We start from the raw sequence: 23,266 nt of genomic DNA on the forward strand, positions 1-23,266 counted from the left end.
ACAGACATGCCCACTTTATAATAATCCTATGCAGTTTTGGGGAAAACATGCAGTTTTTTGAATGCAGTATACATGGGAACTTGGGATCCTAGTACCATTTTGCATCTTAACAATACAATACAATACAATAGGTGTTTAATTTTGGCCCGTGGCCCTCCATTGAGTTTCCAAGGGAAAAGTTTGGGCACCCTTGCTTTAAAGTTACAATTTAAGCTCCACAAATCCTGTGAAATCTATACTTAAATACACTTAATCACCTGTTACTTCATCACAACTGAAACCTGAAAGCTCCATGTGCCTTTTTCTGTCCGTAATAATTGCTATCACTTAGACTGATATCATATAACAACTTAAGAAAGTAGCCAACTTGTTGTTTCATTGTTTTAGAATTAAACAGAGTGAAGTTTCCTATTTGAATAAAGCTCCGAGTTAAGTGGATGTCATCTTAAGGAAGCTCAAAGGTTCCACTGAAAGCAAGTGACCTGAAGTGTGAGTGTATGAGGCAGAGTTGCGGTCGGCCCTTGTTTTATGCAGTGGGCCTCTCAGCTGGACAAGCTGCAGCTGTCCCTTAGTCAGAGAGCCCTGCAGGCCTGGGTGTGTGTGTGTACGTGTGTGTTAGTGGTTGACAACTAAGAGGGAGCATGTGTGTATCAAAGAGCAAAGGATGTCCAGGCCATTTATCTCTTTTAATGTTAGTAACACAAACAGACACGGATGCACACACATATTTGTCCCAGATTTATGAGTGTGTGTGAGTGTAACTGTGTGTAATAGCCTGTGTTTGGGGGGATCTGGGGGCCTGGGAACTGTGTGGAAATCACATTGGGCTTCCTCTGGCTCATCTCAGAGTCATGGGAAACAACACTGACTAAAAACAACAGGGATCGTGCAAGCTGCAGCGTGACCACCCGACATTATACTGTTTAGACTGGACAGCTTCTGCCGCAGATAAAAGAGAGAGAGGAGTTTGTCCTTTTAATCTGTAGCATTAAATTATTTTCTGCAGCTTACCTACTGGTGGGAAATAGGAACAAAATCAGACTCAGTAATTACGATAGCATCATTTCACAACATTTCATAGTTGTCCCCAAATATGACCCGGGCAAAACAATTTTTTTGTTTTTTGACTAGAACGGGGCTGTCAAAGTTCATATTCAGCTCAGTTTTAAAGCTAGAGTGAAGATACTGGTATCATATGACACTAGAAAACTTAAGGAATCCATTGGTACCAACCATGTCATACTAGCTTGTCTCTAAATAACACTCCAAACTTCTGCTAAATTTTGGCGAGGAAAAACTGGCATGGCCACTTTCAAAGGGGTCCTTTGACCTCTGACCTCCAGATATGTGAATGAAAATGGGTTCTATGGGTACCCACGAGTCTCTCCTTTACAGACATGCCCACTTTATGATAATCACATGCAGTTTGGGGCAAGTCATAGTCAAGTCAGCACACTGACACACTGACAGCTGTTGTTGCCTGTTGGGCTGCAGTTTGCCATGTTATGATTTGAGCATATTTTTTATACTAAATGCAGTACCTGTGAGGGTTTCTGGACAATATTTGTCATTGTTTTGTGTTGTTAAATGATTTCCAATAATAAAAATATACATACATTTGCATAAAGCAAACATTTGCCCACTCCCATGTTGATAAGAGTAATAAATACTTGACAAATCTTCCTTTGAGGTTAATTTTGAACAGATAAAAAATGTGTGATTAATCGCGATTAACTCTTAAATCTCTTTAAAAATATGCAGCTATTTCAGAGCAGCTTAGCTTCAGTTTAATTACAAATTATCTGCGGTTGTTTTCTTAAAGTTGCAGTTTTTTTATTAATGAACATTATCATGAGATGTTTTATTACACAACAAGAAAATGCTTTTGGCAAGCGCTGTGGTACATTGGATTAGCCTGTTCAGCGAGGTGCATCGGCTCGCCCACCTCATGTACTGCGGTTACATAACACACAAGGAGGAGATTTGTTTTTAAACAATCTTGTCTACTCCTTTCACTGAGTTGTCAATTAACCTTACTGTACTGATATACAGGTTGTACAGCTACAAGAACAGCTGCTGTTTATGAGATACTCTCAGCTGACCACAGCTGCTGAAGGAGAAAGGAGTGTGTCGACTCGTCCCAAGTAGTCTCAGTGGACTGTGACGTACAGCGCAGCTTCTTTAGACAAGGTTCCCTACTGTATGTGAGTTTATGCATGGCTGCACATTTGTTTAGTGGTGGTGGGGGGGTGTATGTGGATGTCCTCTCTCTCCTCTCAGGACAGGACATTGTTATATTCATAACCATATGGTGTGTGGGAGATGAATTCACTTCCTTGTCTGCCCGCCAGGTTTCTGCTGATTCCTGTTTGTGTCGTAATTGTCAGTTACATGGAAAGGCGACGCTTCTACTGTAATTACGCAACACTACATTCTCAGCATCATAGTAGTCAATATGTGTCAACAGTTAAGCAACAGTTGAGCATTTTCCACCTACATTTGCAATTATTGACCTTCACACCAGAAACTTTGAAATGATAAGAAAGGTTTTTAAGATAATGTGAGCTTTCAATGAGTTTTTACGAAGCAGCTTTTTGAGAATCCCAAAAGGACAGAAATTGAAGTCTGTGTTTGTGTTCAGCTCAGCCTCTGAACTCACCAGAAACTTTGGTTCTGTCTGTTATTTCAGTTCAGTTTCTCTCCTTTTCCCCCTCGTCTCTCTATGTTGTGGAGCAGATTCATAATGCTCTTGGATATGCACACATTTTTTCGCTTGCGTTGAAACATTTTCAACTAGATACCTATATCAATGAAATTCCACGATTCTCGATACTCAATTCAATACCACGGTAAAAAAACAAAAAATCCCATGTACTGAAACATTCACCCCTTTATTACTCAAGTGTGCAAATGACAATGTACACATCATCGATTAGACTCGCCGTAATAATTTACTCATCATTTCAGTTCCTACCAAAACAGCACGGACCTACAAGCTACTACGATGGGGTGAATGTCGCGTTATTCCATTGCGCACATCCTCAACAGACCCGACCCACTGCACAATGGGCTAAATCTTGCCTTCTGTAAACTTTAACTAACGGATAAGGACAACAGCAACTGCTTTCAACACGGATAAATACTCACAGAAGACATTCATTGTTGAATTTATTACTTTTATGAAGTCTCTGAAAAAACACTGATGTTCCAAGCTGGATTACAAACCTTCTGAAAGAAATACGATCAATCCTGATGATCATTAGAAAGCTACGGTAGTGACGAAGCAGCTGCAAGTTAAATTAAGTATCTACACAGCAGCGTTCCGGAGATATTCTAAAATTAGTAAATGGAGTATTTTTCTGTTGTATACGACAGCGTCAACCTCAGGGGGTTAATCCCTGATGATCCGCGTCAAGTTTCTTGCCCAAAAACTAGATTTTACAAGATTACATTTGAACACATCATGATAACATTATAATTTACCTTCGCTCAATACTTATATTTACTGAATAGAGCTTGAGTGCATCATACTGTAACTCAATGCAACCTCCGTACATTAGCTGCTCCTGGTACTAGCACTCCTCCTGCCGATTTCAACACGGATTTGTTGTTCGCAGTGTAGCATTATCAGGAAAATGTTCTATCATCCCCAGGAATATGGGACGCTGTTGGTCTGTGGTACTGTCGAAAAACTATTTCAGAATTTTTGCATCCGACTTGGTACCGAGGTATCAGTTCTCCTAACATCCCTAGTCCACATACTTTTCTGCATGTGAACTTGGAGGATGATAAAGTGGCAGATAAGGGCCAAATCATCCTTGCCGTACGATGGAATATCTTCCTGGAGAACTTGATTTTGCACAGCGTAGACATAACTACACACAGGGACACTCATGGTTACCGTATTGTTAATCTTGACATCACCACAGAAAAAGTGGCAATGGCACCTTCAAAATCTTTCTGCCATTGTTGTCGTCGCTTGTTCAGTCTGCTTACCTCATGTACTGCCCCAACTGTTCATGGAGTGCATCTACCTCTCTAAAAGAATGCAGGATATGCGGGGTAACCACCAATTGCATTTGAATGCATCGAATAGTTTCAAGCTAGTATATCAGAGGCTTAGGTCACAGAGGTTGGACAGTGTGCTACCTAAAAAAATCAAGTTAAAACCATTCACATGCCTGTATCACAGCCCCTAATACAATTGCCCGCTGTACAGGATGGTGCAGGTATGGTATGGTATGGTAGCCTTTTATTACTCCATCCAGCTGTTTTTTTCTCAAAATATGGCTTCAAATTCATTGAGATGAATAATGAAACACTAATACCATCCACTGTCATCTGGGATTGTAGCGGTAACATTGCGTGTGCTTTCATTAATTTGTTGGATAAGACACTCAGATCTTGTTAAGGGTTGGAGTCCGTCCCTGACAGCTGATTATCCAATTCCTAATCTGTTGTTATCTAATACCAGCCCAGCTGCTGAGATTAACATGACGGCTCTCAGATCAAGGTCCAACCTTCAGCGTTCAGGTCTCACTGCCCAATACTAACTTTCACTATTACAAAAATGTGTACAACATAACCATAAGCATACATTTGGCATCTCTCAGTATGGCTTGTTTTGTTTGAGTCTGTTGTTTCATACTTGACTTTTTTTCTACCCTCAGTGGAATTTGAGAAACTTGCTGCAGACAATAAGGGAGTTATTTTGAAGTGAGTTTTTAACAGTGACACAGTGAGGGGAGAGTTTCCTTTCCCAAAGGAACAACTTCTAAAGGGTTTGCCTTGGAAAGAGAAGTTGTTTTCTCTTCCACCCATGCTGTTGCTTCCTGAGTCTTCAGGAGGAAGGAATTCCCTCTAGTGCCGGTTACCCACCCTACATCCTAACACACACACACACGCCACATAAATGCCTCTACAGAAGTGCTGTGCAGAGAGTCTACAAGTAGCAAAAAGGCCCTTTCAAAGGGTCAGACAAGGTGGTTGTAGTGGCCGTTTTCCCATCCTCCAAGTTCCTAGGCCGCTTAGTCTGCAAGGTATCTCGGTTCTGACTCGTTTTCCACTTAATTTCAATCCTTTTTTGTGAAGACCCAATGTATTCACGGGAGGCAGGGAAAACTTGAACACGGTTATATTTGAGAAGCAATTACAACGTTACGAAGTTACATCTCGCCTGGTCCACTACCGACTTGATGTTCCATACGTTAAACGTTATATGCTATGTAAGGGTTAATGTACAGCGAGCCGGTCATTGTTATGAAAGAATCCACGACAGGGTTTTGCATCGCCCTGAAGGGGTTTATTTCACAACAATGGCCCGCTAGCTGTACATTATCCCGCTTATTACACGGCTACTTACTGAAGAAATCAATAATTTGACAGAAAAACGATCCGCCAGAGTCTGAGATCAGAACTGCGCCCATAGCAACGGTCTGTTATACATAGCAACGGTCTGCTATAAAGAAATAACAGTTCGTAGAACGCCATGATTGACCAATCAGAATCGAGTATTCAACAAAGCCATGTAAGAAAATACGCTATGACAAGGTGTACAACACGGTCAAAAACTTGTTAAGATCCAAACCTAACGTAGACTTTCATCTTTCAAAACCTCCTTTTACCATGCGAAATGAAAGACTGCCTTACGGCACTATATCCTGTCGTTAATAATAAAATGTCTATTCTAGCGCTATAACAAGAAAATGGTAAATATCATAATCCTCCATGGTGGCTATTTGAACTATACAAAAACTGTTGTACAAACTAGAACTTCTGCAATATGTCATGTCAACATAAACGATTAAAAAAAATATAAATATGTGCAGAATTGGCTCTTACAGTGGTCTTTAGTGATAGGGTTGTGTATTGGCTAGAATCAGGCAATACAATATGCATCATGATACAGGGGTTATGATTCAATATATTGCGATACTGTAAACGAGGCCATATATTGCAAGTTTTTTCAATAAAATGTAAGGAAAACTGTCACAGTATATAGAAGACACCACCAGATGCATAAATTCAGGGTAACAAAAAAGTACTTTTATATGTAATCAGAACAGTGGGATCTGCATTTATCACAGTCCCTGTAACAACCAGCATCATAGCACTACTTCGAGAGGCCACATACACTGAGAAGGTGCATCTCTTTGCAAATTAAATATAAAGTATTGACTGAGTTAATCTTTGCATGTAAACTGTTAATTAAAAATCGATTCAGAGTTTTTGAGATTCGATACAGTATCACCAAACATAATATTGCAATATTCTAAATTTCCAATATTTTCTTATACTCCTATTAAGTACCAAATCTATGAAAAATATATATATATGAAACATGCAGTGCAGCAGTGTGATCTGTAAATGCAATAATTTGTCTGCTGTTTATTTATCTCCTGTGCCAACAAATACTTTGCCTTTATCATCCCCCGAGCCTTTCATTACGATGACCAGCATCTCATTCCACCTTCAAAAGCCGCCCATATAAAACAGGATACAACGTGGCTTTTTCAGCGTAGTGGACGGTGATTCACCCAAGCTTATTCTTATGTATTCACCTAAAGGCATCACCAGTCAGCCCACTAATCCAAGGACTTTAGGCTTTAGTCTAAATTATTTATCCCTCAACCAATTTACCCACCTGGCAGTCAGACTCTCATTTCAGTGTCTTACATCATCAGATCTCTTCGTGCTTTGCTGTTCTCTCCACTCTGGTCTCTTCTTTACTCCCCAGCAGGATCTTTGCACTCATATATAGCTGCAGGCTTTATTAAATGACTTCCCCCTGCTCTGTGTCCATTCTCTCTGCCCTGTGTGGCATTTCATCTTGTGTCTCTATCCGTGTGCCTAGCCATACATTCCCTTACTAACAGCAGTGCAGTGGGGGGGTGGTGCTTTTCACTTGGCTGACCTCGCCCCACCCTCCACACTACCCCACCCTAATCTGGGCCCCACTGCGCTCCATTCAAGCGGCCAGCAGATGCTATTCTGATGAATGTACTGAGCCCAAAGCTTTTCATACTCACAGCTTGGGTCAGTGGAGGATGGGGTGAGGAGGGTCTTTGGTCGGCCCACGAATAGTTTGTCTTCCCACACTGCACACCCTCAGGCTTTGTCTGATACTCAAGACAACTGCCCCAGATGCACTTTACACAATGCACAGCACATTTTGGTAGTGGAAGTGAGGTTACACTTCAACAGATGAGTATGTATAAATTGTCAATACAGAGAGCTGCTGTATGTAAACATGTGTGCATGCATGCACCAATTTAATAAATACTTTTTAAAAATAAAATAAAGAGATAAAAACCACAAAAGACATCATGTTTTACAGGAACAGAAAAGCTGTAACACTATCAATATCACAATATTTATAATCAACCATGCAGTTTGTTAATTGGATACATTTTCTTGCTGCAAGAAAGCATTTCAGACAGCCCTTCAGGTAATCTGATGTGGCACCCTCTCATATATAAACATACTGCAGGTTCATATACAATCATACAAATCAATCATGTCAGCATAATTCATATAATCACTTTATGCTGCGACGTAAAGGTCCAGTGTAGCCCTTTGAGGGATGTATTAGCAGAAATGGAATATAATAATCATTAACTATGTTTTCATTAGTGTATAATCACCTGAAACTAAGAATCGTTGTGTTTCCGTTAGCTTAGAATGAGCCCTTCATATCTACATAGGGAGCGGGTCCTCTTCACGGAGTCCGCCATGTTTCTACAGTAGCCCAGAACGGACAAACCAAACACTGGCTTTAGAGAGAGCCTTTTGCGTTTTTACGTTACCTGAAGGCCACCATAGTTCTCCAACAAGCTTGTAAAACTGAGGTAACGTGAGCCGCAGAGTGTAAAACCGTGGTACCGCCAGCCGCCGTCTGACTTCCGTTGCTCCTAAAGTAATGTTATTATCACTCGGCGGCTCACGTTACCGCAGTCTTGGAAAGGTTGGAGTGAGCAGACGGGGTGCTCAGTTGGGTTGCAATCTGCAACCACACCGTTAGATGCCACCAAATCATGCACGCTGTCCCTTTAATAACCATCATTGTTAAAGGTATGGTTCGACATTTTGGGAAATACGCAACCGCCAGCAGCCCATTGTCTTAGCTCAGCACAAAGGTAATAAAATTTACTATCTAGTTTGTTAAATTTGTACTAAATCCACAGCCTAAAAACAACAGGTTGTTGGGCTGTGGTTAGGCTAGCTGTTTGCCCCCCTTTCCCAGTCTTTATGTTAAGCTAGGCTAACCGGCTACTGGCTGTAGCTTCATATTTAGCATACAAACATGACAGTGGTATGAAACTTCTCCCAGCAAGAAAGTGAATACGTGTATTTCCAAACATGTCAAACTATTGCACCTGTGAATAATTCACTCACAGCTGAGTCGTACAGCCTCAAGTCTACTTGAGCAGCAGTCTGTTGTTGTGCAAAGACAGAAGTTTCTGACATCTTTCTGCTACAGTACCTGAAAGAGTCCAGGCTGATGTGCATAGACAACAATATGTCCATTTAGTCTCCACTCTGCTAATGAGACATGAAGTTGTAACCATACCCATATCCCCACTGTTGATCCCTGATAATCACGTTATACTTGAAATCTGATCTTTTTGTTGAGATGCGCTTCTTCAGCTTGCCTCAGTGTTATTATATAAATGAAATAAAAACGCAATTGAAACCGGAGCTACTGTATATTCCCCACTTCCCTAAAGTAATGAAGGTTATTCAGTTTCTTATTCATCTCCTCTCCATACTCCTAGTTTGTACAGATATAGTTCTTTTATTAGTCATGTGTTGAATAAATCACTGGAGTCCTAAAGGAATTAACGATTCTTGGGCACAGAGAGAAGGTCCATTTCTAATAACTAAAGTTGTGTTGTGATGACATAAGCTCTTTTATATTTAGAACCAAATCATGACAAATATATGACATTTTTTTTACTGAAAATCTGAAAAAGATACTTCATCATTTCCTTTCAAAAAGGTCATAAATTGTTGTAAAAACAAACACGTTCAAAAGTTTAGTTTGCCTGGTGCACATTCCTTTTTTAATTGCTTCTGTGAACTGGAAAAAAAACAGGAATTTTGCCTCACTTTTTTACATCTCAGTCTGTAGCTCCTTCTATCTGTTCACCTTTTCTAGATTTGTCCATTTGCACCACTGAGCTTGTCTTTTACCAGCTTCTCTGTATGTAAGAATCTGCGTGCGTGTGTGTGTGTGTGTGTATGTGTGTGTGTGTGTGTCAGATGACCTATTGAAATCATTGCTGTGCAGTGTGCCTGTTACCACGGCAACACAGGCTTCTCCGTCTCTCTCTCTCTCTCTGTCTCTCTCTGTCTCTGTCTCCCCTCCCCTTTCATTTCCCCTCCACACCAGAGCGAGGTCATGTGACCGTACTGACGTCAAGCTGGAGAGGCAGGCAGGCAGAGGGGCGAGTTAGTTTGTGGGCTCTTAGCAAACCTCCTGCTCAGACGAGGAGTCTCTGGGAGTCTGTCAGCTCCGTCTCAGTCGCTCAGTCCGTCTTCTCCTCCCCCCCTCCGCTGTTCTTTCCCCCCTCTCTCATCTTTTGTTTCTTTCTGGTGCTCTTCTTTATTCTCGCCCGTTGCTTCTTCTTCTGCTTCTTCTTCTTCTTCTGCTGTTGCTGCTGCTGCTTCCACAAACTTGAGAGAGAGTGCTGGGTGATGGGCTGCTGAACGGCTTGTACGTCGTTACAAAGTGAGGTAAGCTTCCTGTGTTTTCTCTTTGTGTGTGTGTGTGTGTATTGTGTTGATTTAGCAGCTAGTGGTTGCTTCCAGAGGGGCTGTGCAAGCTGGATAAAGGAGATGAGTTGGAGTCACATACTTGTGCAGAAGGGAAGTAGATGAATTCCCTGACACAGAGTGAACGAGGCTCTGAAATCTTTTTGTCCCCCTTTTTTTTTTTTAAATCATTTTGCTAAACTCTAGATGCAGAAATGTGGTGTGATGTTTGAGGTTTCAAGGGAGATCCTTGATCTGGGTGTAATGTTGAAGAAGACTAGTTGCTTTCTTTCGCAGCACACAGCCAGATCTGTTTTCAACCCCCCTGCAGGAAGTGAGTGCATGATAGAAGAGAGAAGGAGAGTGTGATCACTACGGGGGCTGAGTGTGTTATGTGCTGTGTAGTTTGGAAGTGATGGGCAGCTCCACATGGCTTTTCCTCCCAAAGCGTTGCTAATGTTAGAGGCAGTAGTGTGGGCTGGAGCTGCTGGCTCTGTCTGCCAGAGAGACAGAGGCAGGGAGGAGGGGTGGGGGGGGGCAGAGCAGCTGCCACCTGCCCCCCTCGGAGGGGAAAGCCTCAGAGGTATGCGATGCAAAAAATGTAACTCAAGGTCAGCTGATATTTAGTTTTTCTGAAGAAATGAATAGAGTGAGATAAGGACTTTTTTTCCAAAGGAGTTTTTCAGAAAATTTCTTGACAAGTGTCTAGCTTGAGAACACCCCCCCTTCCCCTTTCCCCTTCCCATTACCCTGCACACACACACACCTCCCTACGTGCCTCAAACAATAGCATGCCAACCCACATTTAGCCCAAATAGGGTGGAAAGAAAGGGACATGTGCATAACAAGTGGTTTGGATCCCAACAATACTCTCTCCTCCTCCGTCTCTCTCTCTCTCTCTCTCTGCTTCTCTAGAACTCATCCGCCGTTAGACTTTATCCCTTCCTCTCTTTCCCTCCTCAGCGGTGCCTCCCTCCTCCAACTTAATGAAGTGGAGGCGAGCCAAGAGCATGTAACAGGTCTTTGTCACCCCCTGAAGTATTCTCTTCCGCAGATATTTACTGACTCCATCCAATTAAATGCTCAGATTAGGACACCAATTTGCATTTGCTGTGCTGACTAGATTGGATTTACGGTTCGGAGCATGTTGTGACGTAAGACCTTGCATGGCCTATTTGTATACACCCATTAGTGAATAGCGTTAGATTAGATGAAGGCAAATATACAATAGACTTTAAGGAGTTGTTCAAGATATATTGTTAAGGGCGCCTGGGTTAGCTCAGTTGGTAGAGCGGGCGTCCATGTATTAAGGCTTGGTCCTGACCGCGGCGGCCCGGGTTCGAATCCGGCCTGTGGCCCTTTCCGCATCCACTCTCTCTCTCCCCCCTTTCAAGACTCTATCCACTGTCCTGTCAATAAAAATGGAAAATGCCCCCAAAAAAATAACTTTAAAAAAAAAAAAAAAAAAAGATATATTGTTAAAACCAAAATTACGAACATATATTCAAATCAAGCACAATTATGTTACTGAATCTGTTGTTCCAGCAAACTTATCAAGGAGTCCAAGGTCTTTAGTTGCAGTAGCATGCAGAAGTATGTGAGTTAGGAGAAGTTGAAAATGAATCACATTTCCTTTTGTATTGTCCATACTATGATGAGTTAAGAACTTCTGTTTTAAATGAAATGTCTGTTCAAAATCCAGAAATGTTTTGGTGCTCGGATGATGATAAAATGGAGTGGCTGTTTAATTTGAATGCTTATAAGTTGACTACTTTTGTTTCTCAAGCTTGTAAAAAACATCAGGATGGTTTATTTGTTTAGTATTGTTTATAATTTATATTGCTACTCTGGTTTCTGCCTTTGTCTTTTCTCTATTATCGGCCGATACCCAAAGCCCAGGTATCGCTATCGGGACTGAAAGTGTAGGATCAGTGCATCCGTAATTATGATGCGACGATATCCAAAATCTAAGACAAGATATCTAGTCTCATATCATGATATCGATATAATATAGATATATTGCCCAGCCCCAGTTTGTGCACGCTGTAGTTTAAAGTAGTCTTCCTTCAGTGCACATTATCCGTGTAGAGCAGTCCCAAATGTCCTGTAAGCCTGAGGGGACATCATTCAGTGTCTTCCTGTTGTGAGATGAGCTGCATGAATACCACAAGAAGCCATTTTGAGTTAAGAGATAGAAAAAGGTCTGTCTTTGTGTCCGTCTAACAAAATTATACTTTGTGTTTGTGCACAAGCATACTGTTATCTAACGTGTGTTATGAGCTGGGCATATTGGCAGCATTTACTCTGAAGAAAGAGCCACCGCCACACACACACACTCACACACACACACACCTCTAGCATACGGCCAGTAGCTTTATCTGACATCCTGCAGCAGGATCATTCTCTTGAGGCACGTGTGTGTGTGTGTGCGCTGTTGAATGTTTTCCAGCAAGATTTTCAGAGACAACATCATGCAGGAAGTGGCCAAATAAAATAAATTAGTACAGAGTTTTCTGAATATTCTAATCTTGCATGGTAGAAGCTTATTATTGAAACAGCTCTGGAGACTGAATTCATGAAGTGAAGGAGGTGGCAGCTGTAGACGATCACGCACGGCATCTTAGCTTTCATCTTGTTCCCGTGTTGACACGATGGCATGTTTATTTTATGTCAAAACGTCAAAAGGCGATGTAGGAATCTGCTGGTATTTAGAGGATTTCTTTGTGATACGATTTGTGAAGTGTGTGATGCCAAACCTGTGTGTGAACCTATCCACACATTGAACCCCCACAGTAGTATTGGATCTAAGCACTGAACAGGTTACCTGAATCTGTCATGTGAAATTGTATTTGATACTTCAAACCCAACTTTTTCATTTCACACTAACTCAGCACACACATACTCACATTAGAACAGAGGTAATGGGATGACTGAGAGGGGCGAGATGTTGGTTACCATGGTATTTGCTCATTTCGTTCGCTGGCTGTCATTTACACAGAACACACACCGGGCACAGGTCGGGCTTTTTATCCAGGTTTTCTCTCTGGGGATGGTTTCTGTCTGGGTCGGATGTTCTATCTAAAGGTGGCGTAATTGCTTCACTGATATTGTGCATATTTTTCAACATCAAGTGCTGCTTTATTGCTTTTACACCTCTGTATGACATGCTGTAGGGCGGGGATTGATACCGTAATACTGCAGGGTTGAGCTCATTAATGTCTTCATAAAAATTAGGCAACATTACGGCGGCAAACTCATCGGTTTTCTCATCCGTCCTGCAAGAAGTAACGGTTAGCTTTTTGTTAAAGCCAACATAACACTTCCTGTCGCTGGTTCAGAGTTAGAGCTTTACACTGACCAACCACTGTAAGTCTATGGCTGCGGTCGAATAGTCAAAAACATGACGTCCTAACCACTTTTCATTGAAAACTTCATGAGGTCAAGGAAAGATGTGAAGGAGAATTCATAAGAATTTAGGGAAAAAAAATAATCCGACTGCACTTAAGCTACAGATGTTGCTTTGTTTAAAGCAACTTTATATATACTGTAATGAGAAAATGAGTGCAGTGACGAACTCAATGTTGTACACTTCAAGTAAGGATTCCCTGTCCAAAACAGAGTCACTCCTCTTAAGAAAGATGTTTTCATTCGGCACTTTGAATGTTGCTGCCGTAAGGAATTGTGTGATGACATTATTTCACTCAGTTAGGAACCTTCATAAGCAGATAAGACGGTTCAACCACAGCCTATACTCGTGAAGCAATTCTTAGTTAAAGCTAGGGTTGGTAATCTTGAGAAACTAGCTGGAGTACAACAGAAAAAACCCAGCCCAGTGTTGTCAACTGTTTTCCAATGAAAGTAGCTAGGAGCACTAGCTCCGAAAGTCCCTAAATCTAGAGAGAAAGTCTGCAACACGGTCCATCCCTCTAGGCCTCCCTTCAAAGCCTCTCCCCCAAAATGATCATTATGAACGAAGATGGTTGTTGTTAGTACACAGCTGTCAAGCTCGTAGCTTGTGACGAGCAATGGGTGCATGGGTAGAGTGCGAGCAGAGGCTTACTTCAACACATCAACAAATAAGCAACACAGTCAGCAAGGCTGCAGGTGTTTAGCACACATTATATAATAAAGACAAAAACTATCATTATTTTCCCCTCCAAGTGAAATGCATTCAGTGTGTAGGGTTGTTTTGATAATTACATGATTAAGAATGGTAGTTTACTGAGTCCGGCTTAACTATATAACCACAGCATGACCGGTTCTACTACTATTCCCCTCTCTCTTCTTATTTCCTGTCTGTATATCTCTACTGTCACTATCAGATAAAGGTACAATTGCCAAAAAATGATCTTTACTGCCAAACAGCCTGGCGTGCACTGTCCAATTTCTGGGGTGAGACCAACGTCAATACCGTCACAACCCAAGAAATCGGAATTACAGGCAAATTGAAAATATACACAATATTACAGAATGATATAATCATGCATGCATTGTCATTTGTGATTAGTTTCAAGGCTGACATTGTCTTTTGTTATTACCAGCAGAACTATACCCAACCAGGTATAGTATTGTGAGTTTGTGAGCACGTAGCATATGTCTGTATGGTTGGAGGTGGATGAAAGTAGAGTGGCAGCTACTTGCATGAATAACACAATTGTCTGTTCTATGCAGAAGTTTTCTGCATGTCCAGGTGTAAACGTGTGGAGGAACTGGGAATCCAGTAAAGGTTTTAAATAAAAGTTGATTTAAGATAGTTATAATCATGGAAAAAGGTGACCTGACTCCCTATTCTCCTGGTACAGAGCCCATAGAGACAGTTGTATTTATATTTCAAGTATTTATGCCCACATCCGTTTAAAAACTGGAGAAAACTGTTTAATTCTTCTACATACAAGCTTAGCCGAACCGTATGAACCATTCAGGGTTCTATAACATCCTGTTTTTTACTTAGGGGAGTCTCATGTAACACTGGTGGAAACTAACTTGAAGGCAGTTTATGTAACTGTTGATTTATGACCAGATCCTGAGCGGGAGACAGAAACAGAGAGAAATGGAAAGAAAGAGTTTAAGTGAGAAAAATACTCGGAGATAAGAGAGAAGACAGACACTCGGAGAAGCAGTTAGATGTTGTTCCTGCCTGGATTCCTCACACTCTTTTATCAGGTGTTAAATAACGGCGGCTATAAGCGGTGGTGGAGCAAACCAGGAGACGGTATCAAGGAGTGTAGGGCTCTGTCTTTAACTATTCTGATTCAAAGAAATAGATTGTTTCTGGTTGTTTAAGATGGCCATTAATTAGGGCTGTCAAAGTTAACGCGATAATAACGCGTTCATGCAAATTTGTTTTAATGCCACTAATTTCTTTAACATCGCGAAGGAGGCTAAATAACGCTCTAAAGTTACGCTAAATTTTGGCGAAGAAAAGCCATTTTCAAAGGGGTCCCTTGACCTCTGACCTCCAGATATGTGAATGAAAATGCGTTCTGAGGGGAACCCACAAGTCTCCCCTTTACGGACATGCCCACTTTATGATAATCACATGCAGTTTGGGGCAAGTCATAGTCAAGTCAGCACACTGACACACTGACAGCTGTTGTTGCCTGTTCGGCTGCAGTTTGCCATGTTATGATTTCAGCATATTTTTTATGCTAAATGCAGTACCTGTGAGGGTTTCTGGACAATATTTGTCATTGTTTTGTGTTGTTAATTAATTTCCAATAATAAATATATACATACACTTGCATAAAGCAGCATATCTGCCCACTCCTATGATGATAAGAGTATTAAATACTTGACAAATCTCCATTTTAAGGTACATTTTGAACAGATAAAAGTGTGTGATTAATCACGATTAACTATGGATGATCATGCGATTAATCATGATTCAATATTTTAATCGATTGACAGCCCTAATTCATATATATTCAACTATGGCACCCTGTTAAATTAGTATGTTAGTGAGTATCTTAACCCTCAAATGTCAAAATGTATTTGTGCAGTGTGAATTCCCCACGTCCCTGAAGGAGCAGGTGCTGAAACACACATTTGACTGAAGTGTGGAAATGTTGGTCCCTGTGGTTATTGTGCTGAGATGACTGACATCTTTCACTACTTTATCTGCACTCACACCGTAAAGGTCAGAGCAAAAAGAAAGGGGCAACTGACACTTAAAGCACAAGTACACTTCTCTGCCGAGGTGTTGTGGTGGTTAGAGTTTACAGTTACTCACTAGTCATAGCACATCACACTAGATGGATATGTCATGCAATTTGGTCTTCCGTTGCTGTAAAGGAATACATGACTTTGATTACATGATTTTTTGAGAAGGTTCATGTGTACCGCTGTGGTGCTTCATAATTCAGCCTTTACTATACATTTCAAACCCTATCAAGGATGAGCTTCATTTCAGTTTTTTTCAGAACTTCTCTTTCATATTTTAACACTTGAACTTCACACACTTAATTTCACATTTATAAGCACGTTGAATGAGGAAAATAAGCACTCTTGCTTAGCAAATTCTCTGCAATTTATTGTTGTAATTTATTGTAGGAATGTAAATCATTTAAAATATTGAATCGTGATTAATCACACATTTTTGATCTGTTCAAAATTTACCTTAAAGGGAGATTTGTCAAGTATTTAATACTCTTATCAACATGGGAGTGGGCAAATATGCTGCTTTATGCAAGTGTATGTATATATTTATTATTGGAAATCAATTAACAACACACAACAATGACAAATATTGTCCAGAAACCCTCACAGGTACTGCAATTAGCATGAAAAATATGCTCAAAACCTAACATGGCAAACTGAAGCCAAACAGGCAACAACAGCTGTCAGTGTGCTGACTTGACTATGACTTGCCCCAAACTGCATGTGATTATCATAAAGTGGGCATGTCTGTAAAGGGGAGACTCGTGGGTACCCATAGAACCCATTTTCATTCACATATCTTGAGGTCAGAGGTCAAGGGACTCCTATGAAAATGGCTTTTCCTCACCAAAATTTAGCATAAGTTTGCAGCGTTATTTAACCTCCTTGGCGACAAGCTACTATGAAATGGTTGGTACCAATGGATTCCTTAGGTTTTCTAGTGTCATATTCTTCACTCTAGCTTTAAAACTGAGCCCGCTACAACCTAAAAATAGCAAGTCATGTTGAATAAGTGGTGTTAAAACAAATTTGCGTTAACACGTTATTATCGCATTAACTTTGACAGCCCTAATAAAAAGGGATTCATCTTTATAATGTCTATGCAGCCTCCAGCATCAGTGAGTGGCTGGAGCCTGGGACTCACCAGTGATTGTTAGAAGAGGAAAAAACACCTCAAGTTCACTGGGTGTTTGACAAACTGCAGTGCTCCGTCGTGTTAGTCTTCAGCCTGGATCCTGCGAGGATTTTTTTTTACAGTTGGGTTTATGAAGAAGAAGATGCACAGGAAAGTAAGATGAATTTGGAAATGGTGTTTCGACCATTTATGCTGACCTAGAGATGAGTTGTTTAGGCAGAAGATACTGGATGTGAGAGAATTTGAATATCAGTAAATTTAAACAAGCGTTTCCCAGAGCAGCACCACATAAATAGTTTCAGTCTCCATCCCTTGTGAAAGCATTCATCTCCGTGATGTCCGTAGCTGAGTGAGAGCTTGCAGACAGACACATTAGTGGTGGTTCATCGAGGGACAGCTGGTCAACCACGCTCTTGTCTTTCTCCAAAAGGCTTCTTTATGAAGGGGTCATAGGTCATTGGACTGAAACCCAGCCCCAATGAGGTGCCCGTGAGAGATTAACCCCAGGACAACCTTGGCCTATGAGCTCCCATGCGTTGGTTTAGGGGAACTATGGGAAACAGATGTTCTATTTTTAGCCACAGAGAGGAATTCGCACACACATTGTCATGACACAAGAGACAAAAGAAGGAGTTCTTTTTCAGTGGAAGCTGTTGCTTTCTAGAGTATACTTTCTGGTAGTACTCTGCACTGCATCAAAACTCCCCTGCTGCCATTGCTGGGAATTTTCTATCTTTACACAAAGGAGGCTATTTGAGTCACTACAGCACACGTCACAGCTCACAGTTTGTGAATCAAAAGAGTATCAAGATGATCATTATTAGTGTACAACAGCGTAACTGAAAGTGTGCTTTATTTACTTTTTATCTTGAATAAGACAGACAGTTAGTTGTGGTTTGCTCACTTGTGATAATGTTGTTGGACATTTAAGATTAGTACAGGATTTGTCTGGTAAAAGAGGTTAAATAAAATCCAAGACTATATCTAACTTTATTTTATCATAATACATCCCCCGGTGTGTTACATGGATTTGGGGTGGTCGGAGTCGCCAGTAGTTCTTTTTCTTTCTTTTTTTTTTTTTTTTTATATTTTTTATTTAAACATTTTTACTATTTATAATTATTATTATTTACATTTTTAAAATGAAGGTTTTGTTTTAAATGATGAAATTTTTGTTAAGAATTTCCAGTGCATATCTTTAAAAAAAATCATTAAAAAAAGAGTTTGAAGGCTTATTAAAACACTGCTCAGTGATATATAATACTATGAGGAAGGATTTTACAACTTGGGAAAGCTTACCACAGAGATAATCATTTTATCCTCAGTCTGACCACATTGTTTTTTATTATTTTTATTTTTGGGTCCTTTTTTGCCTTTATTAGATAGACATGATAGTTATACTGGAAAGGGGAGAGAGATATACCTATAGCTGGATAATGAACAATTTTAAGATTAGCAGTAGAGAAAGAACGCTTGCCTATATTGCCAGCGCAGTGCGCGTTGCAAGATGACGTTGCATTGCGTTGCAGCAAAAGTTTAGCAAGGATTTGTTTTTGTTTTTTCAGGAATCCCCTGCATGTTGTTGGCCTTCATCACAATCATTGATTTGATTTGTATAAGAATCATTTTGCAAAACCATTTCTTTAAGACTAAATTTAGTATATATATATATATTTAGATATATATGTCCTCAATGGGTCTTGATGTGTTTCATGCTTGTCGAGGCCAAGTTCCTGATCACTGTCCGGATGTAAACCATGAAGACTTTATAAAGGAACATTTGGTGCAGTGGACACTGTACACTCATCACAGATTAGGGCTTTAATAATTCAATAATTCACTCCCTCTAACTTAATTCATTATCAAATTGGATCTTTTTTGGGGGGATTTGCTACTGGAAAATTAATATTTGAGCAAAAATAGCATGCCATTAAGTAGAGTTTTTGGGGTCAGTAAAGAGAAGACATGGAAAATGATGAAATGTGTTTCGTAAGAGTTATTATTTAATACTTGAAAAAATTATGGTTTTGATGATTTTTTTCGACTTTTCACGTGGAGCTCAGAAGCAGCCCTCAGCCAATATGGAAGATCTTAAATTTTTTACAATATAGCATGTGAGTTATTTCCCAAAGGGAGTGTTTCAAATGACAGTGTGGCAGCTCGGAGGTGATAGATCTCAGATACACGACTGCTTAGAGTTCCTCAGTGCTTGCAGAGATCTCTGTCCGTCGGGGCGCATGCTTTACTGGGGTATGTGAGGCGAAAGGAGGAGAGTGCTATCGCTGAATTGTCACTTTCAAATCACTTGGATGCAATATCTGTTTGGAAAATTGCTTTCTGAAGCTGTGCATTTATTGCGAGCTGTCAGAAGTGAAGATGCTACCATGGAGAGGGGATATTGTCTTGTATGCTCGTATGTTGTGGCAGCTGTTCATAACACAGATAGAGATACTGTAAGCCCACACACATTAGTGCTTCACTGGTTTTGAATATCTTTTGCACACGTGACAAATGTTGTGTTAAGACTTTCATTCACTGTTTATACAACGCTTTCAATCCCTGTGATTAGTTATCTACACAGTAAGTAAGACTTCCTCTCGGGGCTTTAGTCATTCTACAATGTGTTTTAACTCTGACTTTGTATAGAAGGAGAGAGTTTGACTGATAACAGGATTAGTATAAGGATCCAACCGCTTAAAACCATTATATAGTAAATTGCAAATATTATTCAGAAACCATTTATTACTGGAATAACCTGATGGGGAATGACTGTTTTTGGTTAATCCAGCCAAAATGCCAGAAATCCTGCAAATCCAATTTTGCTATAAAGTAGTCATGATCATTAATTTGCACTTCAGCATTGCCCACAATGTGACATTAAAGGGGATGGCTACGTTACGATCGTATAGCAGCTTTAAAGGAACATGGTTTTCTGGTATTTCTTTTACTCAGGAGCTGAATCTAAAATCATATTGGCTGACTATCATCAGTGTAGGGATGTCACAAGAACTGATACTTTGGTACCAAGCCGATGCCAAAATTCTGAAAATGTGACGGTACTTGTTTTTCTTCAGTACTGTAGGTGCTGTCAGGGCTCGAGACTAACGTCGTCCCGGGGAAGATCGAAAATCTGTTTTGGATGCAGTAAATTCACTAGCGACGCATCCAGGGGACGTACCCTATCTAGTTAGCAGCCGGTGGTCAGCTCAGTCCTGCAGAGCTATCTGAACAGCTAACGTTAATGGCAGGTGCCATTGACATTATGGTGCGTTCAGGCTCTATTCAATAAAAATGAGTCATCATCATGACGTGTTCAAATGTAATCTTGTAAAATGTCGTTTTTAGGCGAGAAACTTGAATAATTACACTTGTTTTAAGGGGATCTTTTCACAGCAATAAAATAGACAATAGAGAGGGAATTATGACCTGTTTCACTTCCACAATATGCTGAAAGGTTATTATGGAATTTTTCCCCTATGATGCCAAAAAAATACTGTCTACTGTATGTTTAACGCTCCAAAACATTTCACTGTTCAACACATCCCATTTCCCTGGGTTCATTCTGACCCCTGACCTCCACTGTGATGTAACTTCCATTCTGTTTGCTATTTTCCGTGATGTTATATCCTGTTTCTATATTTTTCTTTGACCACAGGAAGCAGAGAGAGCTTTGTTGCATCCCCCGAGGGGCATTCTTCAATCAGAACCATCTCCAGACTCGAGCTCTGTCCGAGTCCAATTTTGTCTTTCCCTCTCTCTTTTTTTTCACCTACTATCTCACTACTTTGTCTCTCATAATACATTCATCGTTAAACACGATAGACCTCGCCCTTACTCTATAACAACCATACATTCTCCAGCTGCTCTTATAGTTGCTCTGCAAACATTTTTTTATCAGTTATGGTTCAGCTTTGTCACATTTTACAGCCATCCCACTTCATTCTTCACAATGCTGATGGAAATTTGTATCCAGCTGGTGTGATTGAGTGGGAGGCAGTTCTTTTTTTGTCATCAGTTTTATGGAAAATTCACTTTGAACAAACTCTATCATGGACAGGAAACGTTATCGTATAGTGTATGATTCAACTTTTTCCCATGGTCTAGTGTTAAAAAAAATGGCAATAAATCGAAATATCGAATCACAATACTTGTAAAATCGCAATACATATCGAATCGGCACCCAAGTATCATGATAGTATTGTATCGGGAGATAGGTGAATCGTACCAGCCCTACCATCGAACAGGTCCAATGCCAGGCAGACGGATAACTCCCACCACAGCACCACAGACAGGGAGCAAAATAATAGACACAACCTCAGAATATAAGGCAGGGGTCCTTTTCTGTTGGACAAAGAGGAAGTGAAGAAGAAGAGATTCTTTGCAGGCGTGTAACCCGAGCTGATTCTCAGTCAGCCAAAATTGTTGTTGTCAGCTGAGAAGCTTAATCCACCGGATCTGTACACATTTATATACTGTATATAATACTTGCAAGCAAGCTAGAGTAAACAGTAAAGATGTTGTGTAATCCGTATTTAATACCTCTTACATGGATAATAACACATAGTTCTACAGGCACAGTGACAGAACTCTGCACCGTGGCTGCATAGATGAAATTACATAACCTCTAAGTTGATTATGAAAGTGACTTGAGGAAGTGTGTCATCTTGTGCTTCTTATTGGTTCACTCTTTTTCTCCGCAATCAATAGGCACAATGTGTGGTTGCCTCCTCCTCCTCCTCCTCCTCCTATCAGGTCTGTTACCATAGCAACCTAATGAAGGCTAAGGAGGCCATTTAAAAGTATAAGGGCTGAAAATATCGACTGTGGGCAGCATCAGCTAGCCAGCTAGCCAACCCCAATCAATCCGACAAGACTTCAAATGCTGTTTGTCTGCTGTTTCAGGTCGGTTTGATGGGAAAAAGCTTGCACAAGTATGGTCAGCTTTGCTGCAAAACAAAGGGGATTCAAGGAGTCAGATCCTAGAAAAGTTGGCTTTAGTCCAAGTAGTACAAACTCATCTGCCCCCCTCTTGGGTCACCCTGTATCCAGCTACTGCCTGGCCGTCTGCCAGCGCCTGTCTGTGTGTTTTCCCACCTCGCCTCCCAGTGCCAGAGCGTTGTCAGGAAGTTTGAGGGGAGAGGTTTTCTCCTTTTGGACGCCTCTGTGGAACCAATTCACATTGTAGACTGATTTTAGCTTAACAGTTTGATGGGTAAAAAAAAGCCTTATTGTGTTTCAGTCAGACCGGTACGTTGATGGTTATTTGGCGTAGTTAAACAAACAGTGTGGCTTGAGTGATGAATTATTATTAAATGGCTTGAATTGTTTTAGGGTTTTCCTGCTGGGACAGGAAAAGAGAGAACAGAGTTGTGTCTCTTAGGGCCCAGTAGGATGTAGACAGATGTAGGAATTTTCTTTCTTATTTTAATTTCTATTTTGTGTGTGTGTGTGTGTTTGGCCTCATCTGTCTCACCATCCATCTCTGTTGTTCCTGCTGTCCATTGTTCTGGAGACTCAAGCTGCTGCCTTGCACTAAGAAAAACCAAATGTACAGATGTTCCTTAACCCTCCCTCCCCCTTCCCATGTCTTTATGGTTGCACATCACAGTCCCTTTGTGTGGTTAGCACTCATATTATTCAGGGGTTTCATCCCAAACCGCTGTGGTTTTCCATTGCAAATTTAGCATCACCATTTGTGTTTCCATTAGGAGCTATTTGCAGCGAGTAGAGGGAGATGAACAACAACATGTTGATGCTAAAGTGCAACTAGACAATTAAACAAAGGCGCACCAAATTATATATTCGCACTCTGTTATGCAAAAGTACTCCAGGAAGTGAAAGGGAAATTTCCAAAGTGAAGTGCTCTATTGACACTCAATTTAAAACCTTTTTGCAATATAGCAAATACATTTAGTTTGCCATTGACTTTACTACATCTATAAGCAAAGTCACAAGGCATTGCTTTTTATCTCTAGTTCAACAAACTACTCTATATGTGTCATGATTTGTTACCAGGGGACCAGTGAGTACTTGGTAAGTAGTATTATTATTAGGGGCTGTCAAATAATATAGATAACGCATTAACGCAAATTCATTTTAACGCCACTAATTTCTTTAATGCATTAACGCAACTTGCGATTTTTAGGTTGTAGCGGGCTCAGTTTTAAAGTGGAGTGAAGATACTGGTATCATATAAAACTAGGAATCCATTGGTACCAACCA

At 40.5% G+C, this 23,266-nt stretch overlaps 1 protein-coding gene across 3 annotated transcripts in view; it reads left to right on the forward strand.

The window, feature by feature from the left end:
- The window catches only part of LOC119496831 (neurocalcin-delta A), a 72,606-nt gene that overhangs the window by 20,641 nt on the left and 28,699 nt on the right, over nt 1-23,266 (forward strand). The window contains exon 1 of one of the 3 annotated variants that reach the window (XM_037784423.1): nt 9,467-9,735. The exons of the other annotated variants lie outside the window; for them this stretch is intronic. The gene's annotated coding sequence lies outside the window, so the exon portion shown is untranslated. Of the gene's footprint in view, nt 1-9,466; nt 9,736-23,266 lie in introns of those variants that run through there. 3 annotated transcript variants of the gene reach the window in all.

Source organism: Sebastes umbrosus, chromosome 11, assembly GCF_015220745.1.
Source record: "Sebastes umbrosus isolate fSebUmb1 chromosome 11, fSebUmb1.pri, whole genome shotgun sequence".
NCBI lineage: Eukaryota > Metazoa > Chordata > Actinopteri > Perciformes > Sebastidae > Sebastes > Sebastes umbrosus.